The sequence below is a fragment of the Eretmochelys imbricata genome, chromosome 3 (assembly GCF_965152235.1).
Source record: "Eretmochelys imbricata isolate rEreImb1 chromosome 3, rEreImb1.hap1, whole genome shotgun sequence".
Lineage (NCBI taxonomy): Eukaryota > Metazoa > Chordata > Testudines > Cheloniidae > Eretmochelys > Eretmochelys imbricata.
The window spans coordinates 206,048,200-206,065,519 of NC_135574.1; the positions used below are offsets into that span (position 1 = coordinate 206,048,200).

General features: G+C 41.1%; 1 protein-coding gene across 1 annotated transcript in view; it reads left to right on the forward strand.

Annotated features, from left to right (window-relative positions):
* The window catches only part of CFAP61 (cilia and flagella associated protein 61), a 215,418-nt gene that overhangs the window by 100,895 nt on the left and 97,203 nt on the right, over window positions 1–17,320 (forward strand). The window lies entirely within an intron of this gene.

Here is a 17,320-nt window from a genome sequence, read left to right on the forward strand (position 1 = left end):
ACCACAATCCATTTATGTTTTCCATTTCCTTAAGTGGCACTGGAAATCATTGCTTTTCAGTTCTATTCATGGTTATTTTTCCTTGTTTAAAGATGCATGCTTTGGAAAAGAGATTTTTCTATCCATAATTGAGATGTGACTATTGGGATCTTCAAAACAGGCTGTCAGGCGCCCATTGGGTGTGTTTTTTTTCTGCTTGATTGTTTGTTTGTTTTGTTTTTTGAAGTACAGTGGAATTTGCCAGTTGAAATGTGAGATAGCTGGCTTGTTGTGCTAGTAACTCTGCTCTCTGGTGTAACATAGGATTTGATTCTTGCTTATTCATTTTTTAATATTAATGTGTAGACTTTGTATGACAAATTAAGACATTTGTTTGAAGGTATTTGCTTATTTCTTCTTTTATTTTTGGATGCCTTTTTGCAATGCCTTTTAGAGATCACTTTTGGCATAATTACCTCCGGCACCCTATGTTTCTGCAGCGCAAAGAGGAATACAGTGAGTGCAATTTATGTTGAAATGGGATTTGGGGGATGCGCAAAGAATGGTAATGTAACTGCGTAGTATGTTCCCACAGCAACATAACTGTGAACAGCATCTATACACCAACCAGATGTGTGATTTCAGTAGTATGCGAAACAGAAGGCATGACCTGCTGGACGGGGAGGAGTTGGAGAACAGCCTTTGTTTTCAGTATGTTCTCCTTTAAAAGAGGTGGGTGTACCATGACTTAATGTTACTCTCCATGGCAGAGCTCCTCTGCCTCCAGGGAAGCCAATGCCAGCCAAGCAACTGTGTTTGGGATGTTGGGAGAACCAAAAGGGCAGCTGCTACATGTTATTGCCTTTTATTTTATTTAAAGTGAATTTTGTAATGTGGTATTACACCACCGTGGGTTCGGCTCTGGTGGTTACAGTTTCAAGCTTAACAGAGTGAAAGTCACCTCTGCTACTTGCTTCAGACTTAGAATCTCTAGGAACATACAAAGACCAAGGGTAGTGACCACACATACATTCACCAGTACAAAGTCTATTTTGTAAGTTTTAGTAAAGTTACAAAAATTATTAAAGTTATGATTACCCAAGCATATAGAAATTCTATACAGACCTATGAACAAGTTACAAATATAGTTCTACTCGCATCCTTAACAATAGTATTAGGGTCTGATAGGTCTCCCATGGCTTGATCATCAGTAGAGGGATGGTTCTTGCAGGAGTCTCCTATAGGGAGCTCAATTTTCCCATTCTGGGCATCCCCTTTTTATAAAGTGATTCTGTCTATACCTATATTCTGCGCATGTCCATAAAAGTGTCAACCCTCTTTTCTCTTATTGGTCTGTGTCCCCTGGAAACTTAAGGGACCATAATTTTCTATAGGGTATGTAAGTTCCCTTTATTCTCATTAGCATTGACGCACAACCTGTATCCCATGGTTAAGACACATGTCTGAGATAGATGTGCCTTTACAGTATCTTTATGATCTAATATTAATCTTCCGGGTAATTTTTCACAGTATTACCACTTGGTACCTCTTTTCCCGTAATCTTAGGGCACTGGGTTATTTCTTGCTCATTGGCTTAAGTCATCATTTCTTGCCTCCAAGGCCTAAAATAGCTAAGCTAAAGTCTTGCAGGCCTCAACCTACAGGTTGTTGTGTTTCAGATTGTCTTACTCATGTTTAATACTTGGTTCCTGTAAATACTGATCAATCTTATGCTTTTATAATCCTACAAAGTAACTCTAATTAACATACAATGAATATATATAATATAACGTTGATTAATCATAAAATCACACAATAAATGGACAATAAACTAAAATCATTGGCTACAATGTGGATGTTCTGAGATCAGCGGTTTGGGGCCTAGTTTTTCTTTGGATCTTCAGCTACCCATGGCCCCTCCCCTTACACAACTGCCCACTTTCCAACAGGACAAGATAGCACCCTGCTGGCTGCAAAAAATCGTACAACTTTGTGAGAAATGCTCTCTTTCTATGTGGAAGATGTCTGGGGAACTTCTGGCCCTGAGTCAAGAGGGAGAACAAGCATGTAGGACTGAATCTAAAGCCAATGGGAGTCTTTCTACTGACTTCATGCTTTGGATCAGGCCCGTACTTTTTCTCTCAGTCAAGAGCAATACATTCAATATTTGTGCCAAGCAATAGGGAGCATTTCAAAATATTAGGTCCTGTCTTGTAACAACACTGAAAAGGATTCAGGTTAAGCATTAAGGTTTCAAAAATTGACTTGTGGCATAAGGAAATAGACCATAGTATTAAAAATGCCATGTTAAAGAGCTAGAATTTTCACTGGATGTTACTCACTGAAACATTGGGAGCCATTCTTTTGCCACATTCATACAGCAACAACAGAATAGTAGCAGACAGGAAACTCAAACACACTCCTGGTGTCCTTTCCTAATCTGCAGCTTCTCAGTGCCTTATTTGCAGAAGCCAGTATTAGTAAGCATTGTAAGAGTCTACCTCATCGGTGATTTTAACTTTGCTAAGTTCCAGGTGGTTATATTTAACAAAATCAAGTATACTATTCCCAAGGTGGTCATATACATTCAGCAAGGGTAGAACGGCTGGGCCGAATAGCTCACAGGTTCTGATTATGGTTTGAGGTTAGATAGCATAGCACCATGCCAGATGGTGAATTTATTTCAAAGTATGAGCAAAAACCATTCTATTTTTAAAAGTATTAATAAATGAATAACCTTGCAACATTTTTGACCAGCTCTAGTACTGAAACATCTGGGGAAAGGAAGTTTGAAATTCTGACACCAAAATAGCCCCTCAGAAAGGAGAAGTCATTTTGTGTGTTCTGGTGAAGATAGGTTTTGATCAAATTCTAAACCTTTGAAAATTGCATTTTGTACTTGTTCAGTAAATTCTGCATGAGAGTATTTCTCTTGTAAACTGTGCAGCTAAGGAGGTTCATAAAGTGTGTGTCTGCCTGAATAATTTAGCTGCACATCTTCCATGCATGAGCTGAGACAAGAGCTTTTGTAAGGTACTCTGCTCTGTCAGATAAGCTTACAAGTTCTCTCCTGTGGATTGTTATGGACTAGAAGATCTTGGAAATACCACAAACACTAAGTGAGGCGTGGTCTATACCTGTGCTGGCCAGGAGGAGACCAAGGACCAAATTATGCCTCAGAATTATAATTTGGTCCCTACTTACTCCTTGTTCCAGGCGTGGGGTAAACTGGATCAGACCTATAATGGGTGTAGCTTACTTCTGCTTCTGTGCCAATTGAGCTGTGCTGGCCAGTGTGTTTAGGAGCAGAGACAAGGCTCCAAACATCCTCTCCCCCTGCCCATTTACCTATACAGGACCCTGCATTAGCTATACTTTCCCCATCCCACACACAGACCAGGAATTCAGGTAGCTGGTATAAGGAGGCATCTTATACCACATTACTCCCCTGCACAGGCAGGTAACCCAGCTCATACTTGAGCCTAAAGTGGAGCTTGGGTAAAGGAGTGAAGTTTTGGAATAGCCTTCCGAGGGAAGTAGTGGGGGCAAAAGATCTATCTTGCTTTAAGATTAAACTCGATAAGTTTATGGAGGAGATGGTATGATGGGATAACATGGTTTTGGTAATTAAATATTCATGGTAAATAGGCCCAATGGCCTGTGATGGGTTTTAGATGGGGTAAGATCCAAGTTACCTGGGAAAGAATTTTCTGTAGTATCTGGCTGATGAATCTTGCCCATATGCTCAGGGTTTAGCTGATCGCCATATTTGGGGTCGGGAAGGAATTTTCCTCCAGGGCAGATTGGAAGAGGCCCTGGAGGTTTTTCGCCTTCCTCTGTAGCATGGGGCACGGGTCACTTGCTGGAGGATTCTCTGCTCCTTGAGGTCTTTAAACTACAATTTGAGGACTTCAATAGCACAGATATAGGTGTGAGGTTTTTTTTGTAGGAGTGGTGGGTGAAATTCTGTGGCCTGCGTTGTGCAGGAGGTCAGACTAGATGATCATAATGGTCCCTTCTGACCTAAATATCTATGAATCTATGAATCTATAAAGGAAGAGAAAGTGCTGTTAGTCAAGATTAGTGTGTAAGTTGGTTTTAGTAATGTGTGGTCCCTCAGCTTGCCTCTACTGTTGACTGTGTTTTTCACTTTATACGTATGCTGTGGGGGTTTTATTGGTATGCATGGAGAAACAATACCAACAAGATGCTAGGCAAAATGATGATGTTGAGAAGAGGGTTTCAGGAGAGCCAAGGGGCAGAAGGGTTGGGGGTTGAAGACACGTGGGTTGATCAGGGGTTAGATGTCATGTTTGGAAATGAAGAAGACAAAACAGAATAAAAAGAGAATTAATTTAATTATGGGGAAGATAGTCAAAGATGGAGATTGGAGCAGAGTGTGTGTGAAGAAATCCAGGAAAGGAAGCAGGAAATAATTTGTGGGTCAAAATGAATTTACTGGAGATGTAGCAGGAGTTCCAGGGGTATCAGGAGGAGAGAAGGGGAGCACAGATTATAGGAATAATCCTAGCAGAGAGAGAATCTGTGGGGCATGTATGAAGTCTGGAGTGAGGGGTCATTCTATTGCTCCACTGGCATTCAGGGAGGCAAAGCTGCAAGACAGGGAGAGAGAGGAACCCTTGTAGCTTCCTTGAGGAGAGTCAGTCATAGGTCAAAGTAAAAATTCCTTGACTTTTTGGAAGAATTGCCAATAAGATAAAGGAGACAGTGACTGCTTAATGGGCTGGTGCTGCATGGTGCTTTCCTTATTCTGTCTGTGAGGTATAGCACTGCCAGAGGGTTGAGGAAGAATGTCATTAGTAGAGCTGGTGTGAAAATTTTCCAACTTAAAGTTTTTCTGTCCGTAAATGCCACTTTTTTGATTAAATTTTGTTTTGATGTTTGATCCATTTTGGTGTTGTTGGAACAAAACATTTTTATTTTTTGTTTCAAAAGACTTTGTTATAAAAGATTTTTAAGTCAGAATTGGAACAAAAGTTCGACCAACTCAAAATGAAATTTTTAAAAATATCGTTTTGTCGGAAATTTTGAAAATTTGGTTCAATTTGGAACAAAAACAAATTTTGAAATGTTGGATTTTCTCACAGAACAGAAAAAGTTTTGACCACCTCTAGCCACCAGAGCTGGGAAGGTATGTTCCTGTGCTGAGAGAGCCTACATTGGATGATGGTTTTGGGAAGCCTGGGAAAGATAAGGGGTGAAAACCTAGCCCCACTGAAACTCTCGTTGATGTCAGTGGGGCCAGGATTTTATCTAAAGTGTCTGCTACTGAGAAGCCCTATGGAGCAACTGACAACTAGAGTCATTTTTAGCTCTGGTGCTGCAACTCAGATGGAGAAGGGACTGTCGAGGAAAAGCCACTAATGATTGCTGAGAAGTTTTACAGAGAATGCAGCAAATTCTGGTTTTGAATTATTCAGACAAAATCTTTGAGAACCATTCTGTATGCTTGACCCAATGAAGCATAATTCTATACCCGGGAATCCTATTAATTAAAAATTCCACTAGGACAAAAAAAAGTATTTAAGGTCACTTCCTGGAGTCCTGTCTTGAAAGGGTCCTGATAAAAACTCCACTACAATGCCTCTCTTCACCAAAGCCATTTCAAATGCCTTGGCATTTTTTCTCCAGTGTTGGTCCCATGGAGAACTGGTTTATCTTGGAGAACTCTTAATTAAAACTGTATAACTTTTTGATGAATATCTGTGTATCAGTTCTTAAGTAGGAATCCTGTTTTGAATCCTTAAGCTGATGCACATAGGTAGTTTCTTGTCTGCCAATACATTCTTTGGAAGTCATTGTTCACACAATGATCTCTTCTGCTTCCTTCTTGGTTGGCACTGTCACTTATAGCATAGTAAACAAGAAAGTATGACCCCAGGTGTGGGGCCTTCATGATGTTTGGTATGACATCCTTTCCACAGAGCGATAATATTGCTGCTTTGTTTTCCCATAATGACTCATACTTATAAAATCATAGAAATATAGGGTTGGAAAGGACTTCAAGAGGTCATCAAGTACATCCCACTGCGCTGAGGCAGGACCAAGCAAGCTTAGACCATCCCTGATAGGTGTTTGTCTAACCTGTTCTTAAGAACCTCCAATGGTAAGTATTCCACAGCCTCCCTTGGAAGCCTATTCCAGAGCTTAACTACTCTTATAGCAAGAAATTTTTTTCCTAATATCTAACTTAAATCTCCCTTGCTGCAGAATAAACCCATTCCTTCTTGTCCTACCTTCAGTGGACATGGAGAACAGTTGATCACTCTTTATAACCGCCCTTAACATATTTGAAGATTGTTATCAGATGCCCCATCAATCTTCCTTTCTCAAGACTAAATATGCCCAGTTTTTTAACCTTTCCTCATAGGTCAGATTTTCTAAACTTCTTTATTACTTTTGTTTCTCTCCTCTATACTCTCCCCAGTTTATCCACATCTTACCTAAGTGTGGTACCCAGAATTGGATACAGTAATCCAGCTGAAGCTTCACCTGTGCCGAGTAGAGTGGGACAGTTACCTCTCATGTCTTACGCACAAACCAGAATGATATTAGCCTTTTTCGCTACTGCATCACATTGTTGACTCATATTCAACTAGAACTAGATCCACTAGAACTTCCAGATCCTTTTCAGCCGTACTATCACATTTTGTAGTTGTGCATTTGATGTTTCCTTCCTAAATACTTTGAGATTATCTTTAATGAATTTCATCTTGTTGATTTCAAATCAATTCTCAAATTTGTCAAGGTTATTTTGAGTTCTTATCCTGTTCTTCAAAGTGCTTGTAATCCCTCACAGCTTGTTGTCATCTACAAATTTTATAAGCACACTCTGCACTTAATTATCCAAGTCATTAATGAAAATATGGAATAGTAGCAGGTACCCAGGACTGACCCCTGCGGGACCCCACTATATGTGCTCTCCCAGCTTGACTACGAAGCACTGGTAACTATTCTGTGAGTATGGGTCTTTCAGTCAGTTTTGTACTCACCTTATAGTAATTTCATCTAGCCCACGTTTCTGTAATTTGCTTGTGACAATATCAAGTGGGATTGTGTCAAAAGCCTTACAAAAATTGAGATATGTCACATCTGTTGATTCCCTCCCTATCCACTAGGCCAGGAACCCTGTCAAAGAAGAAAATTAGGTTGTTTGTCATGATTTGTTCTTGACAAATCCGTGTTGGCTATTCCTTATAACCCTATTATCATCTAGGTGCTTACGAGTTGATGGTTTAATTTGTTCCAGTAACATTTACTGAAGTTAGGCTGACTGATCTATAATTTCTCTGGTCCTCTTTGTCCCCTTTTTTAAAGGTAGGTACTATTTTTTCCCTTCTTCACTCCTCTGAGGCCTCAGCTGTCCTCCATGAGTTCTCAAAGATAATTGCTAACAGTTCAGAGATTGGTTCAACTAGTCCTAGGATGAACTTCATCAGGCCCTGCTGACTTGAATACATCTAACTTATCCAAATAGTCTTTAACCTGTTCTTACCCTATTTGGCTTTCATTTCTTTCCCCATGTTGTTAATATTATTTGTGTTGTATGTCTGGTCATCATTAACATTTTTAGTAAAGACTGAAGCAAAACTGGCATTAAACACCTCAGCCTTCTTGATGTGATCAGTTATTACCTCTCCTTCCCCTATAAGTAGTGGACCGACACTTTTCTTCATCCTTTTTTTGTTCCTAATGAATTTAAAGAACTACTTCTTCTTGCCTTTTATGTCCCTTGCCAGGTGTAACTCATTTTGTGACTTAGGCTTTCTGATTTTGTCCCCACATGCTTGTGTTATTCTTTTGTTCTCCTTCCTAACAATTTGTCCATGTTTCCACTTTTTTTAGGATTCCCTTTTGATTTATCAGGCTATTAAAGAGCTTCTGATGAAGCCATATTGTCCTCTTAATAGCTTTCCTTTGCATCTGGATAGTTTTACACTGTGCCTTTAATATTGTCTCCTTGAGAAACCACCAGGTCTCCTGAACTCCTTTGTCTCTCAGATTTTCTTCCCATAAGACCTTATTTACCTGTTCTCTGAATTTGTTAAAGTCTGCTTTTTCAAGTCCTTTGTCTTATTCTGCTGCTCTTATTCCTTCCTTCCTTTCCTTAGAATCATGACATCTATCATATCATGATCATTTTCACACAAATTGCTTTTCACCATCAGATTTGCAACCAATTCCTCCCTGTTTGTCAGAATGAAGTCTAAAATGGCTGTCCCCCTGGTTCCTTCCTCCATATTCTGGAAGAAGAAGAAGAAGAAAAAAGAAGTTGTCCTCTATATATTCTAAGAAATTTTGCATTCTGCCATATTACTTTTCCAACAGATGTCTGAGTCATGAAAGTCCCCCATTACTACCACTCTTGTGTTTGGTATATTTCTATTGTTTGATCTAGAAATGCCTCATCCACCTTCTCTTCCTGATTTATTGATCTGAAATAGACCCATATCATGACATCAATCCAATTTTTCCCCTTTTATCTTTACCCAAAGACTTTCAACTGGTCTGCCTCTCACCTCCTTCTGGACCTCAGAACAAGTGCATATATTCTTGATGTATACTGCGATACTTCCTCACTTTTTCCCCTGTCCATCCTTCCTGATCCCCTGTATACCAATGTTCTGGTAATGAGAACACGATCTTATGTTGATTCTTATATGCCAGAAAAGAATGCTGGTACCTTGAACAATGGGGGAAAAAGAAAGGCGTGTAACTGACTTCAGCTCTGGCTGGCAAAGCAACAAGTCACAAGGCAGCAAGTGGCCAAGAAAGTGGTTAAAATCATTTATAGTATCATAACATAGTTAACATGTTGAGAAAGGTGCACTGAATGAAGGCCACTGTGCCAGACTTTAATTGAAAATTAAAGTGATTTCATTTATCTGTCATATAATGTATGTACTAATTTGATTTTCCCCATTTCCCCAACCTAGGGAGGTTATGGAATCTCCATCACTGGGGATTTTTAAGAGCAGGTTGGACAAACACCTGTCAGGGGTGGTCTAGATCAGTGGTTCTCAAAGCCGGTCTTCTGCTTGTTCAGGGAAAGCCCCTGGTGGGCTGGGCCAGTTTGTTTATCTGCCGCATCTGCAGGTTTGGCCGATCGTGGCTCCCACTGGCTGCGGTTCACCGCTCCAGGCCAATGTGGGCTGCGGGAAGGGCGGCCAGCACATCCCTCGGCCCGCACCGCTTCCCACAGCCCCCATTGGCCTGGAGTGGCAAACCGTGGCCAGTGGGAGCTGCGATCAGCTGAACCTGTGGATGCAGCAGGTAAACAAACTGGCCCGCCCCAAGAGGGGCTTTCCCTGAACAAGCAGCGGACTTGGCTTTGAGAACCACTGGTCTAGATAATACTTAGTCCTGCCTTGAGTGCAGGGGGCTGGACTAGGTGACCTTTTGAGGTCCCTTCCAGTTCTGTGGTTCTATGATTATTATCAGCTACCCTTGTTATAATGTAGCTGTGTAGCATTTGCTTCTCTAGTTTGATTTACTGCTCAAAACTGGCAATTTGTTACAATTTTTTTAGAACTATCTTGAGCTTTCATATTTAGAAGCACTTTTATGTGACAAGGTTAGAGTACAATGGAATTCAAGTTGTCTGTGCCTTTGACTTAGTACATCATATAACACCAAATATTAACATGGTTATTTAAATACTGTGCTTACAGGAGACCAGCATATCGGATAACCTTTTTTTGTTATTCAGAGACTGTATTACTTCCTCATACAATTTTGTCATTTACTTTAAACTACTGGAAAAGATGCACAGGTGTGTAATATTTAGGTTCAAGTAAATGAAATGGAAACATTTAGATCCATGTGGGCTACTGCTCTTTACTTTGTGTTAAAAGACTATTTGGCTATTTATGTGTTCAAATGAGAGGTTTAATGAAAGCAGTTAATTAAACGGCTTGCTTAGACAGATTTTTGCTAAAAACAGCAAAAGCTAAAGAAGAATAATCTGGTAGATTTGCAAATGGCTCTTGCCAAGATCCCTGTAAGTAATATACTAATTTTTTTTTGCTTGCTGCTTTTATTATGCTGACAATAAATTGGCAATGGGAGCCTTTTTTATTTCAAGAACAAGGATGTTTAGGCCTTCTTTTGTAGATGTCCTCTAGAACCGTGCAATGAAACTCAATACCTTTTACTTATTTCCCTAGATACTCTAATCCCTCCCCGCTTTACGAGTATCTTTGGCTGTTCTTCCCTTTTGTATCCACAGCAACATGAATCCCCACAGGAATTATTTGCTTCTAAATTGCAGGTGCACTTGTGTAATGTTTCATTGGTTTCAGCTTTTGAAGACTTTTTCACAAAATGGTGACCTCTCCTTTTACAGCACTTGATGTTGGGCATTTTTTATATACATTAAAAGCATATAAGCCACTCTGTTTCCTAATATACGGTAACTGTTTGTCAGTGTCTATTGTTTTTCAGTTATCAGGAGCTTGCTTTTAGACCGGCAGTGAGGAACTAGAGCCAGAATGTATGAACCATTCTTTTATCGGCATATAAATAAAACTATATAAAAAGAACCCCAAATGTATTGATGGAAAGTATAATGATACTCAGCAGTGTCATTGGCCAGAATTTTCAAACCTGGCTGCTTATGCATAAATCTGTATCCAAGCTCCTGATTTTCATAGATGTTGAGCACCTGCAGCCTGCATTGACTTGTCAGGCTAATTATATTTAGGTGCCTATATATGGATTTAAGAGCCCAACTTTTGGTGCACTGGGTAAAATTTTCCAAAGCACCTTTGTCACTTAGGCATTTTTGAAAATGGGATTTATGCACCTACGTTACTGAGAGCCAGTTTTTTAACGCTATTTAGGTCCTTATAGCTGCAAATAAGGGCCTAACAGGATTTTCACAAACATCTATCTGCATCTTTAGGTGCCTAAATACCTTTAAAAATCTGGCCCTTTGGCTCTTTTGGAAATGTCACCCACAGACTTGAACATTTTGGCCACTAAATTTATGAAAATGACATAATTTCCATTATTGGGGGGGTTCATAATTTGGCTAGAAGAGATACTTTGGACTCTTGACATACAAAATCTTATTTTAGATATTTAAAAAGATGTATTTTACTATTCAGTGTTAAAGAAGGGCAAGTAGTACAAAAATGTTCACTGAGTTTTCATGCTTTCTATATGACCCTATAATTTAAAAATAGCCTTCTATTTAAAATGGCATTGTTCATATTATTAGTGTGATAAATAAACTCCTTTTGGAACACAGAAATTGCCATGTTGGATCTCTGTAGCGGTCAGTCTAGTCCGACCTCCTGGTCTGGTCTCCAGCTATGAATTTGTCAGTTCTTAGCTAATGCCTGCAGCGTGGACAAGAGCTGGCATCTGGTCTGCCAGTGTAACAGTTACACCCCTGTGATGTTCCTCACCGTCTTCTCTAGTATTGCCCAACTTAAATGTTTTTGTGTCTTCTGCTAATTTTGATATCTCATTCTTCACCTCCTTTTTGAGATAATTATGAATATGTTAAACTACACCAGTCCTAGTAGTGAATCTTGTGACACTCCACTGCTAACCCTTTAACATGTTGAAAACTGGCCATTAATTTCTACTCTGTTTTCTGTCTCTTAGCCAGTTTCTCATCTAAGGAAGTACCTTACCGCTATGAATACTTCCTTTGATTTCTGTTTGTGAGGGATTTTGTAAAAAGTTGTTTTGATAAACTAAGGGTGGTATTTTCAAAAGCACTCAGCATTAACTTTGCTCCCATGAAAGTCAGTGGAGTACATTGACATAAATGAGAGCAGAGTTAAGCCAATGCTTGAGCACTTTTGAAAATGCCAACCAAAATAATTTCAAGTGGTTCTCCCTTATCTTTTTGCTGACATGCTCAAAAATTTCTAATAAATTCAAGAGGCACAATTTTCCTTTACAGAATGCAGGCTGCTTTACCCCTTGTTGTATCTTCTTTTTCTAGGTGTTTTAGAATTCTACTTGTAATTATTCTTTCAACCAAATTATCTGATAATGGGGTAACGCTGACTGGTCTCCAATTCCTATTTTTGTATTTAAAAAATAATTAAAATATCAAAGAATATGAAGTTCTAAACATGGGACAACATGTCAACTACTTATTGTAAGGGCTTTCACTGTGCAATTATGTTTTATTATATGCACAGGAAGCGACACCTAACATTAAGACTGCCCAACACACCCCATCATAAGACCTGGTTTTCTGTTGCTTATAATTAGGGCTCCGTGTCTGTCATGGAGGTTGCGGAAGTCACGGATTCTGCAGCGTGACATCTGCAGTAACCAGCATGGCTGACCCCAGGGCCGCCCAAGCAGCTAGCCCCGGGGCCAGCTACTCCAGCGGCTTGGTTACAGCCACACCGGCTGCTACTGGAGTGGCTCCACAGCCGGCTGCTCGGGGAGCCCCACAGCTGACCGCACCGGACAGTGCTGGAGCTGCTCTGACAGCAGCCGCACTGGCTGCTACTCGGGCGGTCCCTGGGCAGGGACTGTACAAGCAGCTGCCGGTGTGGCTGGCCCCAGGGATGGAGGGAGCAGTCACAGCTTGGTGGCCCCCGGCAGCGGTCCCATGGACGGCCGGAGCAGCAGCGGGGAGGCGGGCGGTGCAACCGCTGCTAGGATGGCCCCCGGCAGCTGGTGCCATTGGCCCCGCTCCCTGGGGCAATCCCCCAGAGCAGTGGCCCCCACCGGGTCTTCCCCCAGCAGAGGGTCCCCAGAACAACAGCCTCCTGGCTAAAATTTACTCTGGGGTATTTATAGTACAAATCATGGGCAGGTCTCAGGCCGTGATTTTTTGTTTATTGCCCATGACCTGTCCATATCTTTTATTTAAAATACCCATGACTAAATTGTAGCCTTACTTATAACTTTGCAAAACTTTAACCATCTGTGTTGAGATTTTTTGTTCATTTTCTCTGCCTCAGGCTGAATTGTTCTAGAAAGTTTCTACAAAAAGAGTTCAACCTTTTCTTAGTACGAGGTTATAGAAAAATACTTTGTTTTCTCATGTTAATGAAGTAGTTGTAAGAAATTATTGTAGATCCTCTAGTGTCTTCATGCCTGGGAGAAGGGTTTTCCAATTTGGCAGGGAGCCTTCCTAGTGTCAGGGATGTGCCTTTCATTGTTCTTGAGAAAAAATGCCCAAATTTGACCAGATTATCAGGCTTTGTAAAATCTCAGTTTGCACATGCTTGTTAGAATATGGAGGCTAGAATCTCTGAAGTTTCCATCTGTACTGAGCATGCTCCAGCCCTTCATATCTTCTAAGTGTGACTGGACTATAGTATGGTCCATTCTGGTCAATTTCATGGTCATAGGATTTAAAAAATCGTAAGTTTCATGATTTCAGCTATTTCAATCTGAAGTTTCACAGCGTTGTAATTGTAGGGTCCTGACCCAAAAAGGAGTTGGGGGGGGGGGTCGCAAGGTTATTGGGTGGGGCAGTGTTGTAGTACGGCTACCCTTACTTCTGAGCTGCTGCTGGCAGTGGTGCTGCCTTCAGAGCTGGGCAGCTGGAGAGCGACGGCTGCTGGTCGGGATCCCCGGTCGCTGCCAACAGTAGCGCAGAAGTAAGGATGGCACGGTATGGTACTGGCACCCTTAGTTCTGTGCTGCTGCCTGCAAAGTTGAGCCCTCAGTCAGCAGCCACCACTCTCCAGCCACCCAGCTCTGAAGGCAGCAGCGCAGAAGTAAGGGTGGCATGGTATAGTATTAGCACCCTCACTTCTGCGCTGCTGCTGGCAGGGTGCTGCCTTCAGAGCTGGGCTCCCAGCAGACAGCTGCCACTCTCCGGCCACCCAGCTCTGAAGGCAGCTCAGAAGTAAGGATGGCAATACTGCAAACCCCCTAAAATAACCTTGCAACCCCCCTGCAATTCCCTTTTGGGTCAGGACTCCCAATTTGAGAAACGCATGGTTTCCCCCCTGTGAAATCTGTATAGTATAGAGTAAAAGCACACAAAAGACCAGATTTCACAGGGGAGAAACCAGATTTCACGATCCATGATGCATTTTTCAGGGCCATGAATTTGGTAGGGCCCCAACTATAGGACGAAGATGACGATTTCATGATTAAGTTGAATGCTACCCTGGAGAATTGGATACTATCTTGACCTCTGCCACAGAGTTCCTGTGTGATGCTAGGCAAGTCACTTAAACCGAAATGTTCAAAGTTGCCCAACATTAGACAGCTGGGGGAAGATTTGCAGAAGTGCTGAGCTCTGACACCTGCAGCCAGACTCAATTAGAACTGTGCTTTTAACATATTAAGTGCTATAAAAATGGTGTAAAAGTATTCTGAAAATTCAGGTCCCAAGTATCTCCAATTGGGCACCAAAATTGGTGAACTTTTTTGACAATTTCGGCTTTAATCTCTCTCTGCTTCAGTTCCCAGTCTCTAAAATGGGGATAAAAATACCACCCAATCTTACAAAGGTGTTGTAAAGATAAATTATGTAATGTTTGTGAAGCACTTGGATGTTATGGTTAGAACATCCTAGAAATGTTGAGGAGGAAATTAATAATATTTTATTCAGTGCCGTGTTGGAATGGATAATAAGGCCTTGGGCCACACAGTGAGGATAAAAAGAAATATTAAATAACTACGCATTTACTGATGAGCTGGGTTTCCTGTAGAAAAAATAATATGGGATCATGTAATTAAAGACTGTATCAGAGTGAGAGGGAAAGTTAAGTTTCACAAGCAACCTTAAAATTGTCATTTCCTGACTATTGAGTGCCTGACTTCTTTTAGTGTAATTTAGTATGTACATTGAGTAGCACTCAAGATTGGAGCCCCTATTGTGCTAGGTGCTGTACAGCATCCATGAAGAAATGGTCCCTCCCCCAAAGTGCTTACAATCAGAGATAACAAGTGATGTATGAAGGGGGCAGAGGGACAGATTTATACACTGAAACATCAGAAATTTGTATATCAGTTTCCAGTTATTGTCCTGATAACTGTATGTAAATTGTTAAGTATCTGAATATTATGGATCTTTACGATTAATGGTATTCATTCACACTCACACCCACAGTAGCAGCTCCAAATGCATATGGCGTACTGTATGTTTTAAAATGCAGATGAATGGATTGGGTCTGATTTTCATTTACACTAAAGCCACTTTAGAACACACTGTGAGTATAAAGCGGCCTTAAAGTGGGAGAAAATTACATTTATACCCACTTTAAGGATCTTTTGCACTTCTGTGTAAAATTACTTTTGTGTAAATGAAAATCAGGTCTATAATCTGTATAAATATATGCACTCTGTTACATTCAGGTTATTTATTACATTGTGCCCAAAGTATGCATGGAGATTTATAGTAGATGATCCATAATCCAGAATTAAACTATTAATATGCATTTATAGAGTGGCAGCCATAACCTTGAAATTCTTTGGTTTAAGTATGACCTTTCACTTTGTTTGAATATATTTTTTTAAATGTATGAATAACAAATTAACATTAGTAGATAAAAAGCATACCATTTCCTTGTAGCACTTATATCTATCCATATTTAAGTTGTACAAAGCCTTGAAGATTATAAGGCTTAATCATTCATAATATTTATTTGTTTTTAAATGTCAGATCTAGGTTACTTTAATATATTGTCAGAGCCCACGTTGTTAATTAAAATGCAGTTGGACAAGTTCTCTTGATATGTGCCAAAAAGCACATGCAATTGAGAAAATGGCAGAATCTCCTGGTGCTTAGATTCTGGCCCACTCAAATGAATTGCTCTGTGGAACCTGCTGCGGATGGCATTGAAAAATCTGCTGTTCCATTGACGAACCCTCCTAGTTCCAAGAAATCCATTACAGGCAGTGGATATAGTCTCCTTGTTGTCAGGAATCCATTACAGGAAGTGGCTAGAGTATTGCAGGCCACGGGGCTCTCTCATGCCACAGTGGCCTCACTGTCCAGCTATCTTCCTTTGGTGGCTGAGCCACAAACAGCACTGACAAAGTCGGGCTATAGCCTTATTTCAACGGTCCCACCAGCAGGACTGCTTCCTACCTTTGTCACATGTCATGTGATGGCACGTTGGGAGGAACCGGTTACTCAGGAAAACACTATATCCTGCTTTGGGCAGTGCTCAGCAGGCATGTGACTCTGGTCTAAGCATAACCTGCACACTGTTGCTAAGGCTCTGTCATTTTCCTAGCATGTACCCAACAAGCCAAGTGAAAGCAGTAATTGTAGCTGTCCACTGATATTCATCAGCTGTCTGAATAACTGCACATTTCCAGCATGCATTGTGTCTGTCTGAACATGCGCTTTGGCCCCAATTCTGCAAACCACTGAAGCACATGTCTAAATCCATTCCTATTCAGCAAAGCATTTGAAATCAATGGAAGTCGAATGTGTGCTTAAAGTTAACGTTGCTTTGCTTAAACAAAGGCTTTATTTCTGCTTTGCCTTCTCTTCACTTTCATTATCTTAACTTTGCATGGATGTGGTGAGCCATATGTTTACTAGAGAGACAGAAAGATATAGCCATGTTTAAACTCCCACATGAAGATAACACAAGGGTCTTCCTTCTACTGTTGCTGTCTGTCAGCAATGAACAACTTTATTTTTCGTGTTATTCCCAGAAGTGAAGCCTCTGAAGGGTTCCACCAGTGGCATAGCCAGGTGGAGAAAACAGGGGGAGCGGAGATAAAAAAAAAGGCGCCACCCGCTTGTACTCACGCAGCGGCGCTCTGGGTCTTCAGGGGCAGGTCGAAATGCCGAAAAGCTGCCGAAGACCGGAGAGAGTGAAGGACCCGGAGCGCCGCCTGACCCATAGCTACGCTACTGGGTTCCACTTGAGGGTCTGATGCAGGAATGTCAGCCAGGCCCTGCTTACGAAAACATCTGCTGAATCTTAACCTTATCAAAGAATTTGAATTAGCGATCCAGATTGTGGCTGGCACTAATGCAGCTCTGCAGGGATTAAAGGGGGAGTAAGATCATCTTCACTTACCAACATGGCCTCCCCAAAACTTGGGTTCAGATGTGAGGGGAAGAACAGGAACTGCACCCCTGAGAAGGTGGGCAAGGAAGGGGTGGAGAGGAGCAGGGAGTGGACACAGCTCCATCCCCTCCACAGTGCCAGCAGGTAAAGCTGAACTGGCATGAGTGAAAGCAATCTGCACCTAGTGACATGTATAACTTTCCAAGGGAAGGGAGGATCAGAGAAGGAATTCTAACTCTACAGAGCTTTGTTTTCCCCAGAAAATTAGGTGATGGGGGTGGGAGCACTAACTAGAGAAGCTGCAGCGACTGGCCTGCTATGAACATTTAACACACTGCTATTAACACAAC